Here is a 15,784-nt window from a genome sequence, read left to right as displayed (position 1 = left end):
ATTGGGACGATTGTATACTGTAAACAAATCCGCAAACATAGTCCCTGTGTGTACATATAATTCATGGGTAAATATGACCTATGCTTATGTGTTAAGTGTTGTATTTTCAAACATCAAATGCTGACAAGAGCACGCCTTAAGTACGTACCATAATTATCTCCTGAAGTTGACAATTATCATTCCATTTCTGCTTTATTAAAACGGCCCAAGTATCTATAATGAATAATATTCTGTCGCATTTATTGCAAACTTGCAGACATTTCCGAAATATTTTTGTGAGAATCAGTGGAAGTTGCAAGTTTTGATTTAGACAGCAGATGAAAATGTTTGAGAGCAACTCAGAATCCAACACATTAATACTGAGTCTGCATTTTGAGCTATATAAATATGTGCTCGGCTCAGCCATTAGCGCATCCTTGTTATGATGCTGATGGAGCCTCACATCTTATATTTTCATCATAAAGCTGTGTAGGAGCTGACACGGAAGCGCTAAATAGCTGCTGATGTTCTCCAGTGTGCTCCTGCGCTCATTATCTCTCCAGTCCAGGCCTTGCTTCTGTGCTTTCTCCTGCCGCCCATCTCTTCCCCTGTGTACCAGCCGCTTTGCATACGACTGATGTTTAAATGCTGCATTGTTAACTGACGTGGGGTAGCCCTTTGCTGACCCGGGAGGTATTTGCTCGTTTGATCATGGGGCAGCAGTTTTAATGTATCGAAGCAGCGCCGCTCCGTAAAGCCCCTAGTATAAGTGGAGATGGAGGGCGAAGGCAGGACAAGGGATCCATTGGTTGCTGGCCTGACAGTACAGAAGGAAGGTGATTATTAGAATATCTGTTGGTCAGCAAGGCCAGAGGGGACGCTGCTGACCCTGCACTTCCACTTATGCTGCGATGGTGGGTGTTGGTATTCTAGGGGGGTGTTACGAAGGGGTTGTGGCAAAGACAGAGAACAGGGCTCCATTGATGAGCCGTTTCCATATTTCCGTCACATTGAATATTTCAATGAAAGTTTGTTTCAGGCCTTGTTCTGTGGTTTCTCTGTTGTTATTGTTTGTCCTGCTATCTGATTTGCCTTCTCTAAAAATCTAACTTTCTCTGTAGCCGTTAGCCACAAGGGCTTTTTCATTCTCAGGGAAAGGTTTTGTTCATTTTCTTCTCAAAAAGTACATTTTAGCTGTTGCCTTTCACATCCAACAATCAATGATTTTACAAGGTTATTGTTCTTAGTTTGTCACAAAGACTGGAAGAAGTTAACCATAAGGGCCGGTGTCAGTGAAACCCACCTTGCCTTTACATCTGTGACACAATATTCCCATTTGGCCAGCTGACAACAACTAAAACAATGACACAAACAGTGTAAAAGTTGGTGTTTACACCTTGGGACCTGTGTATCAAGACCCTGTTTGTGCTGAAGCCAACCAGCCTCTGGCCCCTTAAAAGAAAATATCGAACACCCATATACCCTTCTAGCCTTTCCCTTACCTTTCTTTGCCCTGCTATCCTCTCCTTTTCTCTTTTAGTTCGATTCCTGTGGGAAGTCTCTTAGAGCGGCAGTGACCATAGATACCAGGGGGAAAGAAAATTGTAAGAAAACCCACTACGCTCGACTTCATCATTTATATTTAATGGCTAGTTCCCCCATGAATTTCACATAGCATTACTTAGTGGGCTTGTCTGAACGTCAGGCTCCAGATGGAGATGATTTATGTCCATTCTACGTTTGTCAGCCTTGCAAATGTTACAAAGTCCTACAGAGTTTCCCGTCTTTCGATGTTCACAACAGTGAGCGTTTCATTAAAGTCTATGTATGGCTTTAGATTGCCCTCCTAATAATCTTGTTAACATGCTTTAGGTTAACTCTCTCCTCCTATATCTACCTTTAAGCACTATGGGTCCTCTTGAGATCTCACAATTGGATTCTGCAAATATGGATTGGCTCTTGCATTTCCAAAAGTCCCAAAGCAGCCCAACTGCCCCTTGACTTTTGAACTGCGGTTCACAGGAAGGCAGAGGTGAAGCAGCAATCTGCATCTCTCATGGTGCCTCACTCCCACACTGCTGCTGAGGAGGAGAGCGAGGAGGCCACATGAGTTTACCTCTAGCGGTGTAAGGAACGGAAATGGATTGAAAGGAGAATTCTCAGTCGATTATCACCGGCTGCCATCATCAGCTCTTAAAGTTTCCTCTTCTTCTCTTTCTGTTGCCCCCTTCATTTTCTTGCTGCTTTGCTTCCTCTTTTTTTCTCCCTTCCTCATTTTCTGAGTTGTTGCAGAAAGGCTGACCCTGCGTGGCTGCAGGCCCTGATTAGCAGGGCTTCAGAGCTCAGAGTCTATTGATCAGGCCTCCAGAGCACTAAGCAAATGTAGTTGGAGCAACAAGTCAATAATGCTGTTACTGCAACAATCCCCGTCACACTGGTGGCTCCCTCTCTCGTGGGTTGGGAGAGATAGTTAGCTGTGAGGCAGGCAATCATGAGCAAATCAGTGTCACTCAAAGGGCCTGTTGCTTTTTTCTCTTCCCATCTGTCTTTATAAAACATTTTTTTTCACGTAATTCTGGCAACATGTGTTAACGTTAAAGCGGTTTATTCTGAACCATTATCTAACTTCTGGTTCTTATCTCACCAAGCTCGACCCCTCCCCTCTTTCCCCTCTCCCGGCCTAGACATAGGAACTAGGGAAGCTAGTCTGCAAATTTAATGGAACAGCATGGATTATTTAGACTGACTAAAGCCTCCCTTGTAGTGTCAAATGGGGGGTTGTGGGATGACATTATACCGCTCCATTTTCTCCTTCCTCTCTCTACTTTCCTGCTTACCTGGATAATCTGATCTGTACCTGCATGTCCAAACCAGGCAGACCCGATGGTTCACATAACCCTTAATTGTACTGTGTTATTTCACACCAGTTTGCCAGACGCGCTCCTGTAGGTTTTCACACATTTGACTCAACGCCCTCTTGATGCGGACACAAGCATGTGCAAAATCGCTCTTGCACACATACACGTATAGTCTGACACTGTGACCTTTGGCTGGCTTAGTCCTTTCATACCTGCAGGACAGAGCGCGGGGCAAGAATGGCCCGGCGGTCATGAGGTCAAGTTCAAGAAATGGCTTCTTCTCAAGCGCACCCGTGGCCCTGATATGAAATCCATGCGTGGGTAGTCTGCATTCTGTCCACACTGACATGGAATCGTGACCTTTAACCTCTTGGGACCAACAGAGGAAACTACCTTAGGTTTTGTTTTGCTTCGTGCAGCCCATCTGCTGTTCTAGATATACATTTAAACCAAGTTAACAGATAAAGAGAGGTACTTAGTTCCCCCTTTCAAAAGGTTAAGAAGTGTGTTGCTGTCCTATTCGTGATTGAAAGACCTATACATTAAATTACTTTAGTCCCTTTACTATAGCCTCAAAGAAAATGGCAATTTTTAAAACATTAAGCTGCCTGTATCATATGGATTGCTCAGGGACCGTAGTTGTTTTTCAGATGTGTTTTAAGTGACCTTATTTTTGCCATGGAAAGAAATCAGCTCTAGATTCTGTCAAAAGCATCAGAATAATTTAATTCAGATAATTAGCACAGAAGAGAAGAAAGGAAATGAGGAGATGTTTCTTCTTCATCGAAGAGATTGACGCATGATAAAGAACATCTTACAATGTATACAGCAGTCTTTCAGTCTTGTGAGAAATCTGTAAACCACTACATTCGAGAAGTGAACAAACTTTGTTATAGAAAGTGTTTTAGTTTGTTTGTACTTACATGTGTAGGAATGTTTACAGGCAGTACATGGTTTTGACTTGGCCAGTGTAAGCCTTTTGTACATTTGTATAGGAAAAGGGTCAGATTGTGTGGGTCTGTGTGTGTGTACTTGTATGTTTAGTGTGTGTACATGTTTTTGTGCATGCTGGTGGGCAATATTGCAACATCATGGGTAAATGGAGACACACAGGATGCAGAGCCTAAACCACACGGGACTTGAAGCAAATATTTGGAGAGTTGATTTAAAATGGCAAACAAACACCACGCAGAAGAGCTTCCCTGACCAGTTAATAAAAAAACTCAGACATAAACACTAATATCCTCATGGCTTCTTTGTCGTGGAATCCTAAACAGACGTCTCTTTAGGCCCAAAGAGTTTAAAGCATTTATCTGATGAATGGTTTTGTTTTGAGTGGAAACCAGTAAAAGGCGCAAAATGAAACTGTTGTGACAAGTCCTTGTGAAGATATGTGCTTTGATTCCTACTTGTCTATAACTATGGGAACCACGGCAGGATAAGGGAATGGATGTTCTGTCTTCTCCCAATTACCACTTCTTTAAATTCAGGAAAAACACCCGAAAACCCTTTTTGCCAGTATTTTGTGTCATGACAAATTGTACATGGCGAGTCCAAGCATTTCATCAGTATCTTTGAAGAAGTCAGGTCAAATTTCACAACAATAGAGTTGGTGTTAGGTGTCAGAATGTTGATATTTTAGTCCTTGCTTCTCCGGCTCAAACTGAAAAACATCTAAGTATCTTTAGGTAAAAGAAACAACAACAAAAACACTGCCTTTGAAAAGTTATGCGGAGAAAAAAGGTGTGCACTAATTAGATTAAGAAAACACTGCGTGATGCATAAGCAGTCTCTCTCCTCCCAACCTGCGTCACTATGTTGTTCCAGTAACAAAGCATGCAGATGCCCTTAACCATTGCCTCAGGTGTTCTCCCTACGCATCCCAGCTCTACTTCTCCTGTCTTTCATTCTTCCTCAATTCCTTTACTGAAAGTGAGCAGCAGTGTGAACAAATGATTTATGTGTTTTAATGAGATCTCAGTCCTGAACAAACAATAAGAATTTATGGACATCATAGTTTTGGAGTCCTGCAGCTCTAATGGCTTAGGTTACGCCCTCTTCCACTGGGGCCAGTAATCGGATCTGCAGCTGGCCCTGGAAGCCTCGCAGAATGTATACAAGGGGGATTTTGTGTTTAGGGACTTCCTAGCAGAGAGGATAAATGGTGAGGAATGCTATCAGGGTGCAGGAATATTTCATCTACATATTATAACAACCACATGTCAAATTATAGTTGAATGAAGAAGGCAACGCTTATGTTTTTCATAATTACATAAAACACTGAGAACAAATGTTTTTTTCAAACAAGTAATGGATCTGGATTTTCTTTCCATTCACGCACACTTGACCATGACGGAGGAAACTTCATCCCACTATTGTTTGACTAACAACACTCCTGTTTCTTGTTTGCAATTGTTGACGTACGGAGTCATTTTATATTTACTCTAACATGATTACAATTTTAAAAACTGCAAAGATATCCAAGGCAACCATTATTGCTAGCTATTTGTTCCATATTCAACCAGTTTACCGAAATGTAACAGCCATATGTTTTCCTTTGAGTTTTTTTACCCACGTTAGCTACCATACTGTGGTGACAACCAGCTCGTGACTATTACCCTATTAATCCTTCTTAGTCAAAACATTTTCATTTGAATTATGTCCTTACTGAGCTCCTTAGCAATTAAACCTTTAATAGTGAGTACACAGGATCTGATGTGATTACAGAAGTCTTGAATAAGGTTGTGGTCAGCCTAGGTTCATACAGTAAATATGGGCTGCTGACATGCTCCTGCAGACTATAAACCAGTGACGTGACAAGCACATAAGGTAAACATTGTAAAAACAAATCCTATCACAACCCCTCGAGCAAGAGCAAGAAAAGTAGAGCCAGACAATGAGAAAAGATAGAAAATGTGAGTGGAAAATAAGCAATGAATGCCTGAGGAAAAAGGGACGAAAGGAGGACAAAGATGAGGATGGAGATAGATGGGGGGGGGGGGCGAGGGTTCAGGCAGGTAAGCAGGTAGGGGAATGATCTGTGTATGGAGCTCAGAAAGCCACCTGTACATCACACCGGGATGAGGAGAAGCTGCAGCAGGCACAGAAATTGCTGCCGGCGAAAAAAGTTCATAAAAATTCCAAACACAGTTGCAATGTGTTCTCGATTTCTCTTTCTCCTTCACCCACTCTGTTTCTTTTCCGTTTCCCTCTCCATCTCCTCTTCTCTATCTCCATTTTTTTTCACCGCTTTTTCATGTCTCACATACTCCTGCATATACACACTCTCCTCCCACGCTGCATTTCCTCCATCTTTTTACATCCCTATCTCCATCTCTCCTCTCGTTCTGTTCTGCTTTCACTCTCTTTTTCTCCTTGCAACACTTTTCAGGGAGAGAGCTGGGTCCCAGTCTAGGCTGCTGCTGCTGCTGCTGGCCAGGGTTGTTAGCCGCCAAATAAAAAATGGATGAACTTGTAGAGCCCTGGTGCTGTTCTCCTGCATCCAGTTGGTAGAAAAAGGGGGAATAAAGTGGGAGAGATTCAGTGGGCTGAATTGAAATCCTGAGCTCAGACCACGTACTCCAAATCAAAACCTGTCTATCTTTTATATCACTTTTCTCAGTTATGAAAAAAATATTTTGTCAATACAGGTCTGTCTTTTTTTTTACGGGATCAAATGGTTTCTACAAAACATTTTTAAAAAAACTAGTTTTCTAGATAATAAAATATATACATTTCAATTTAAAAATGTGTTCAATCACAAAATTCATAATGGGTTTATTCACTTACATAATTGAATGGTTTTAATAAAATAAAAAATAAAAGATTTCATACTATTTTAAACGGCCTATCTCTGGGTTTCTTTCATTGGATGAAACATAACATTTGATTAATCGTTTGTTGCAGTTTGCAAATCAACAATTCAAATATAATAATTGTTTTACTTTACAAACATTCCCGACACAAACAAACCCATTCCCAGGAAAAGAAAATATCAAAAAACAAGAAATACTCTGTCAATCAATTGCTGCTTTTTACAAAAATAAATAACACAAAAGAAAACAGGGGTTATGATATATTTATATAGACAGTGTTACATCATTGTTCATGGTTGCTAACAGACTACAGATCTTTACAGTGGGAGCGTGCGACTGTTAAGGTGTGGGCACATTCTTAAACATTGTTTGTCTTTAGGGAATTACATGATGTTGGGGGCTCTGAATAATTACACCAAACAGCTCTTAATTAAAGACCCACTCCAGCTGTGTTTGTGTGTGTGCCTGTGTGTGTGTTTCTGAAAATCCTCATTTATCTTGAACACCCCTTGGGGACAATAAGCAAAACAAACGAGGCGAGATCAGATCCCTCCAACAAACAGGTCAAGTCATTTTTATCTGCAGAGCAACATGAACTCAATCTGATCGTTCTGGATCGTTCTGCCTTATTCGTCCTCGCTTCATTCACTTGATCAAATCGTTGCACGTTTCTCACCTTTCCTCACTCACCTGGATTGAAGGCAGGCCCATTACCACCTTATGTTTTGTCATTTGGCAGGTGTGTGTGATTCCAAGACTTATACCTGTGTGTGTGTGTGTGTGTGTGTGTGTGTGTGTGTGTGTGTGTGTGTGTGTGTGTGTGTGTGTGTGTGTGTGTGTGTGTGTGTGTGTGTGTGTGTGTGTGTGTGTGTGTGTGTGTGTGTGTGTGTGTGTGTGTGTGTGTGTGTGTGTGTGTGTGTGTGTGTGTGTGTGTGTGTGTGTGTGTGTGTGTGTGTGTGTGTGTGTGTGTGTGTGTGTGTGTGTGTGTGCACTTTTACGATGGAACATTTATTTGTATTAGTTTGCGATAACAGGTCGATGCATTAGTTAGGACTTACCCCCACCAGCGTTCCACCTCCATGTCCATCACTCAAACCATTTGTGAACACATTGATCCTTCCCTCCCTCCTCTCCCTTTCTCCCCCTCTCCTCTCCCATGCTGCATATTCCCAGGGTTTTGGAGGGAGGAGAGTCAGAATGGCTCAGACAGCCATTGATTTTTATTTTATTGGTCTACTCGAGGAAAGAGGAGGGATAGGGGAGGGCCGCAGAGATGCAACTCCGCAGCTAAGTTTCTTCTTAGTGGAGATGTGTGTGTGTGTGTGTGTGTGTGTGTGTGTGTGTGTGTGTGTGTGTGTGTGTGTGTGTGTGTGTGTGTGTGTGTGTGTGTGTGTGTGTGTGTGTGTGTGTGTGTGTGTGTGTGTGTGTGTGTGTGTGTGTGTGTGTGTGTGTGTGTGTGTGTGTGTGTGTGTGTGTGTGTGTGTGTGTGTGTGTGTGTGTGTGTGTGTGTGTGTGTGTGATTGTGCGTGCGCATTGTCAGGATCTATCTATGTGCCCACGATCATGTGTTGTGATTGGAGCACACAATGTGTGTGTCATTTAAGGGACTGGAGAGTCTGGGGCGCGTATGCAGTTAGGGACCTGGACCCCAACACACACAAATAACACACACACACACACACACACACACATACACACACACACACACACACACACACACACACACACACACACACACACACACACACACACACACAGCTGAGGTGTATCCCTGTGCTCATTAGAGCTGGTAATAAGGCTGTGCTGCTGGAAGAGGAGGGGTGAAAAAAAACAGGGAAAGGAAGAGAGGGAGGGAGGAAGAGGGTGGGAAGGGAGAAAAAGGGGGAAAAAACCGGGTAAATTTTAATAACACTGGTACGATTTTGTAAATCTTTCCTGACAGAAAAGTCCTCATTATTTTCATCTGTCTCCGAGGAGCCTCTCCTCCAGCTCTGCCTTCCCGGGTAAACGGACCTCTCTCTCTCTCTCTCTCTCTCTCTCTCTCTCTCTCTCTCTCTCTCTCTCTCTCTCTCTCTCTCTCTCTCTCCCCCCTTACTGTCTTTTTCTCACTCCACCTCTCTATTTCTGTCTCTCCACTCCTTTTTTCTCTTGTTTTTCACTCTCAGCTGATTTATTGTCCATTTCCATCCTTCCTGCTTGCTTTACTTTTTTGCTCTCCTTTGCACTCATATCATTTCGACTCTCTCTCTCTCTCTCTCTCTCAGTTATATATATCTGTGTATTTACGTCTTAGTAAGGTGTAGGCTGACTGGCAGCCTGCGATGAAGGAACGTCATGAGCCAATAGAACGACCAGTATCATGTGCTGTTATTGGCTGATCTCTAAGTCACATCTACTGTTGGTCTGCTTCTATGACTGGTGTTTTCTAGGTGGGGGGGGGGGGGCAGGGACAGAGAGAATACTTGGGGATCTAAGTACCATAGTAGGGAGCGGGGTAAAGGTAAGCCTTCTCAAACTTGGTGTGCGTCAGTGTGTATATGTGTGTGTCAGCCTTGTACATGCGCTGAGTGCATCACTCACACATCCCCAAACCTTCCCCTCCCAACACACACACACACACACACCCCTCGCCCCCCACCTCTATGTCAAGTGTCAAAGCTGGAGGATGGATCCGGTTTGATAAGTTCTGTTCTGTCTGGCCACGTGTCAGGATGGGATCAACCATACGGCAGAGGAAAACCATGTTCTTCACTCCTACCTCCCCATTTTTGGGATTTTTTTATTTCATTTTCAGGGGGTTTGGCAGGGGTGTAGTTTTTTTTTGTGGGCTAAGTTTTATTCTAGGTGCTTCTGTTGCCTGAGGAACCAACCTTTCCTTCACTGTAGAAGCTCATTTGACTGGTGAGCTCATAGTAAAGTGCCTTGCTGGATAAAGAACATAAATCCATAGATTACATCTACAAGCGACAGCATGCAGATGAATCGCCCTGAGGATTATGAAGATGATCTGCCCGCTGGGATTTTCATTTCTTTGTATAGACACCAGTTGTTGTGTGTGACCAAATGGAAAAAAGATGAAATGCACAACGAGCAAAATAACTTTGTTACTTGTAATCTTTTTTAATTTTACAACAAGAACGATGCTTTGTGTGATGGTTTTTGAAATGGAATATTATCCTATCCAGGCTATAATGTAACATAAGTCGTGACTGTCCAGCCCTCTCACCTGTATGGTATTTAAAGCAGAGTGATGACATCAATATCCTATACCTGTGTGTGTGTGTGTGTGTGTGTGTGTGTGTGTGTGTGTGTGTGTGTGTGTGTGTGTGTGTGTGTGTGTGTGTGTGTGTGTGTGTGTGTGTGTGTGGTGTGTGTGTGTGTGTGTGTGTGTGTGTGTGTGTGTGTGTGTGTGTGTGTGTGTGTGTGTGTGTGGTGTGTGTGTGTGTGTGTGTGTGTGTGTGTGTGTGTGTGTGTGTGGTGGGTGGGTGGGTGGGTGGGTGGGTGTGGGTGTGTGGGTGGGTGGGTGGGTGTGTATTGTTCAAGCTTTGTTGCTTACACAGGGTGTCCACGGGGTCTTAAAAAGTATTAAAAGTTGATCAATCAATTTAGCGAAAATTAAGGCTATTTAAAAAGTATCAAACGGCATTTTCCAAGGTATTACATTTTGTAGCTTGTTTTCAATAAGTATATAAATGGTCCAAAGAGGTTGTATTCTACAGTCTGCCTGAATGTAATCATTGCGTAGGCGTGTAGTGTGATTCTGTGTAGTTTATTTATGGCATCCCGTTGGATTGGACGTCATCTGAACAGGACATCGCACGCTCACTGCTTGATAGCGCGCGAAGGTCCGTTTACGCCGGTTGTTAAACAACATGGTTATGGGAAATGCACGTTTGCGTCCAAATGGTTGGAAGATAAGCAGGAAGGACAATCAATACTGTATATAGGCAATGTGAGGTAAAGTGTGTTGCCAATGTAACCGGTTAAAACTCAAAGTGGTCTTAAAAGGCATTACATTTGACTTCAGGATTCCTGCATATACCCTGTTACAGTGGATTAAAACACACAGCTTGAGTGTGAAAGGCATGCTTAAAAGTTGTAGTTGTGGGTTTGAGTTTCCTGTTAATAAGAGTAGCTCCTTTTAAATTGTACTTTTTTTGTTAGATTGGTGTACAGAGAATCAGTTTAGGTCAAAGTAACCATTTTTTCCAATATCTGTCCCTTGAGAAAAGTTCTTAAATCTCAGCACTGTCACATTCCTTACGGCTTTGAACGCTTTAGTGTTTGAAGTTATTCAGCGTTGTTGCCACCAGATCAGTCTCCTTTTAATGAATGCAATTTTTACAGCATTGAACCCCCCTTCCCCTCTCTATCTTTCAGCACCCGGGCTCTTCTTCCTTGAGTCTAAAACTAACTTCCTGTTCATTTTACCCCCGCCCTCCCCTAGGCCTCGAGTCACCCTCCCTCTCTTCTCCCCAGCTGAAAAATTAACAAACAACACAAAGCGATCTGGATTCTCCCGACGCGCACACACACACGAGAACCTCCTCTGGGTATTTGGCTGGGATAAATAATCATTGTAAATAATGAATGTCAATTAATAGGGGGAGACGTGGCCTTGCTAAGCATGCTCTGATTAGTGTTTCAGAGGGGTCTCCTCCCCAGCTGGCTCCAGCCAATCATCTCCGTCTCATCATAGCATCCCTTAATACTGCTTCAACTCTTACCACAACATAAACATGTACATGCAGTTGGATTTTTATTTTAGTATTTTGTTCTTGTTTTTGTTTAGGGTGAAAACTCAGCATGGTGTTAGTGAGGATACGAACATATACCATAACTGCTGCTTGTGTAGACATGGATTAGTGTACAGTATGACACTGTATGATAATGTATGCATTTATTCAAGGGTAAACTAGCTACTTATAAAGCAGTGCTAGTTACAAACAGTGGTTGTAATGAGCTCTCTGGTGTTATCCAGTGAGGGATCTACTGAAAAAGTGTCTCGTTCATGAAAGACGTTTTTTTTTTTTTTTTTACAAACGATTGGTTTTCAGGATTTTTGTATTTGGCTCCAGAGCCCTTTGTGCAAAGGAATTGAGCAAAGCAGACACAAACATACACAAGGGGAATACAAAGGCGTACGCATAAAAACACAACTGTGATACATTTTTGTCGTCCTTTCTTCCATAGCGATGGGTTTTAAACTGAGTGTGGAGGCTACTGCGGGTCGGAGCCGGTGGCCTGGAGGAGGTGTGAGCGCCGGCCCCCCCTCCCCGGTGATAAATGGCCACAGCATGGGCTATTCATCTCCTGCTTAGAGAAGTGGACAGTGCCCCCCTCCTCGGCCTCTCCTCCACCCCTCCACATGTCAGCAAATGTGATAATTCTCTCATTTGTCAGGAGCAGCGGAGGGTGTGTGTGTGTGTGTGTGTGTGTGTGTGTGTGTGTGTGTGTGTGTGTGTGTGTGTGTGTGTGTGTGTGTGTGTGTGTGTGTGTGTGTGTGTGTGTGTGTGTGTGTGTGTGTGTGTGTGTGTGTGTGTGTGTGTGTGTGTGTGTGTGTGTGTGTGTGTGTGTGTGTGTGTGTGTGTGTGTGTGTGTGTGTGTGTGTGTGTGTGTGTGTTTGCAGTGTGTGTGTGTGTGTTTGCAGTGTGTGTGTGTGTGTGTGTGTGTGTGTGTGTGTGTGTGTGTGTGTTTGTCGCGGCATGTGTGGTGATGCAAACTCTGGAGAATTTTGGGAACGCGCACATGAGATAAGCTCGCACTCTTCATGCTCAGGCCTCTGCACACCAGCACCCACTCCCTCTCTCCCAGCTTTGTGTGTTTTTTTGTATTCAAAGCCCCCTCTTGTCAAGTTTACTTAGGTCACAGTGGGAACATTTAAATGCGCAAAATAGTGAGTCGTTTTATGGCAAATTCCATCAGTAATTCAGTGATTTTATTACCTCCAGGAGACCTTCTGAGCCACTTTTTCCACTTTATTGTGCAAATAAAGTTTTAGAGCCTTTGTGTGCGTACGTGCGTTAGTGTGTTGGGCTTGTTAAGGGTTTTGCTCTCTTTTGTGTGTTTGAGTGTGTACACTTCTGTATGAGATTTTAATAGCGGCTCCAAGTGTGTTTGCCAGTCAGAAATCATCTGTCAAGACACAAGCTTTGCACAAAAGTGTTGCAGCTTTAGAAATATTGCGTGTGTGTGTTTTACACCCCCATCCCAGTGATTGTATACCAGTAAATACCATGTGCGCAGACCTCATGGTAGCTATTAAACATGATAAGCCTCCAGTTGATGGCTAGTCATTTAGTTAGCACATAAACATGTGACTGTTTTACGTTGATCTCAGTAGACACAACATGACTTTAGTGAACCCCGCCTGATCTCTAACTCTGTTTCTCTCTCTCTCTCTCTCTCTCTCTGCAGGATCATCCAGAACCGTGTCCTGGTCTTCATGCTCGGAGCCATCATCCTTCTCACCATCATCCTGGCCATCTATTTCAATCTGCGAGGCCACTGATCTCCCCTCTACACACACACACACTCGCACACGCACACTCACTCCTCCCCTGACACAAATACAAACACACACCCGTGTGATTAATAGCGACAAAAGCGTTGTTCTGCTGTAATTAGGACAAATGGTCCCCATGAATCACTGTTTCCAAAGTCTGACAGCGAGCTTTTTTTTCTTCCATCTCTTTCTTTTTCCTTCCTGTTTGCTGTTTCTTTCCGTCCCTCTCAACCTTTTTTCCACTTTGCGCTTCCCTTTCTTGTTCTTGCTTTTCTCCTCTCACTTTTGCTCTCTCTCTCTGTCAGGCTCGCATTCATCTCCAGGGATAAGAATAGGTTTTTTTTTTAATGAAAGTTAATATCTTTCATGGCGTCGTCCTCATCAATGTTCTGCACCCCATCTTGTCCCCAGGTGAATTCTGTGGTTTTCGTACGTAACTCAAAGCAGATTCAGATATGTAGATAATTGTTTTTCTTGTGATGGAGGTGGGCCAGGCGTTATTCAGGATGTGTGTGTGTGCATGTGTGAGAGACAGCGAGAACGGTAGATATAAGAGCGCACACTTATGAATGTTTGCATGTGCATGAGTGACAGACATTGGCCCACGCTGTTTGTTATTAACTCCAACACTCATTCTGTAGGTATGAGCGTCTGTAGCTAAATGATTCAGCTGTTCTTCATGTAGCCCCTACCAAACAGAGGACAGTGCCTTCAGATAAGATGTGCTGTTCACACTCCATCTTTAAAAAGCTCAGCAGAGCCCAATATAGACGAGTAGTGCAGCCTTCAAAAGAGAGGATGCACGTAAAAAAAAAAGGTGGTCACTTTCAGTTCTGTCAGTCAAAGTAAATGTTTGTTTTCAATTAGCTGCCTTCAGGAAAGGATATATGAACACAGGTTTAAAGATTGAGGAAATGAAATAAAATTGAATATTTTAATGTTTTTAATACAAAGCCGAATTGACCATAAATACAATGCACACATACAGGCTTTAATATCCACATTTGGTACAATTCCCATGCACCTCCCAAACTTCCTCAACTTACTCCCGCAGACTTTTTAATATATCTTCAATTTGCTAAATTATAGGCATAATACTGTATCTACTAACATTTAATTCCACATCATGTATAGTGTTTTGCTCTAAATACAAGTGATTATGTTATTATTTATTTATAATGCAATTAATGTTTCTGTTAGAACTGTATATTTTATGAAGTTAAAGGGTATTCAGAATTAACATTAACCACATCTTTTGTTTTCTTGATGTTTGGGTGTTCAGTGATAAGACGTAGGTAGACTGCACACCAGGACCAACTGAAATGTGTGGATTTCAAGTTTTGTATCTTTAAGGCATTTTTTTTCTTCTTCCTCTGTTCTTATAAATGGATCTAACTTGTCTTAGAACGGGCATTTTTTTGTTCCATATTTTTCTTGTCAAGTTCTGAAGATTGTGATGCAGTCCTTGTGTCTGTGTTTATCTGTACGCTGACTTATGATGTGATACATTTGCAGGTGTTTGAAAAAGAAATGTGTGTGTGTGAGTTTACTGCTGCTTAATTCTTCAGGGGAAAGCCATTCTTCAGGGGGTCTTGGAAAATCTAAATTTAAGAGCATCTTTTCAGAAGTTGAGGTAGATGAATCTGACACACACACACACACACACACACACACACACACACATCCATATTGGCACACACACACACACACACACACACACACACACACACACACACACACACACACACACACACACACACACACTCACACACACATCCATATTGACACACACACACACAGACACACACACACACACACACACACACACACACATCCATATTGGCACACACACACACACACACACACACACACACACACACACACACACACATCCATATTGGCACACACACACACACACACACACACACACACACTCACACACACATCCATATTGACACACACACACACAGACACACACACACACACACACACACATCCATATTGACACACACACACACAGACACACACACACACACACACACACACACACACTCACACACATCCATATTGGCACACACAGGAGTAGAGTATGGGAGTGTGCATGCGTCTCCTGTGGTCTGTGTGGTGCTTCCCGGCGAGGACATTTGCTATTCTGTTTCAGGGCCTTGGTCCTCATTTTCGAAGACGCGGGGGTGTTGGGGTGGTGAGCCCCCGACACCCCCCCCCCCCCCCATGAACCAGCGTTTCACAGGCCCTCACGACTGCCGTCTGCTTCAAAGCCTCAAATTAATGGCAGACAAAATATTGTGCTTCTGACCGTCCCATGCGGGGCCGACCCACCAAGACTTACATTAAAGTGGAGGCATAATGAAAAAAGGAAGGAAGTGAACAAGGAAGCGTGTACGTAGGGCGCTGGAGGGGGGGTAATCCCTGGCAGTTTGACAAACCTCCACTGATAATGACCCTCGGTGATTGTTTTTTCACCCAGTGTGCGTGTGTCTCCACGTGCAGCCTCCCGATGTGCTCTCTTCTCCTCCTTTCTTTCTCTATCTCTCTTGTCTTTCTCTCCCTCTGCATCCCTTTTGCTCCCCCCTTCTCTCTACCTCTCCTGCCACCTTTTCTCTCCT

The 15,784-nt window shown here is 43.1% G+C and overlaps 1 long non-coding RNA gene across 1 annotated transcript in view; it reads left to right on the top strand.

Moving 5' to 3' along the window:
• Positions 1-14,688, top strand: part of LOC307025593 — a 34,313-nt gene extending 19,625 nt beyond the window's left edge. Inside the window, exon 2 of the long non-coding RNA XR_013804203.1 lies at positions 13,070-14,688. This is a non-coding gene — a long non-coding RNA (uncharacterized lncRNA). The remainder of the gene's footprint in view (positions 1-13,069) is intronic.
• The last annotated feature ends 1,096 nt before the right edge of the window (positions 14,689-15,784 follow it).

The sequence above is a fragment of the Notothenia rossii genome, assembly GCF_949606895.1.
Source record: "Notothenia rossii genome assembly, chromosome: 11".
In the NCBI taxonomy this organism is placed as follows: domain Eukaryota; kingdom Metazoa; phylum Chordata; class Actinopteri; order Perciformes; family Nototheniidae; genus Notothenia; species Notothenia rossii.
This window is presented reverse-complemented; position numbering and strand designations above follow the sequence as displayed.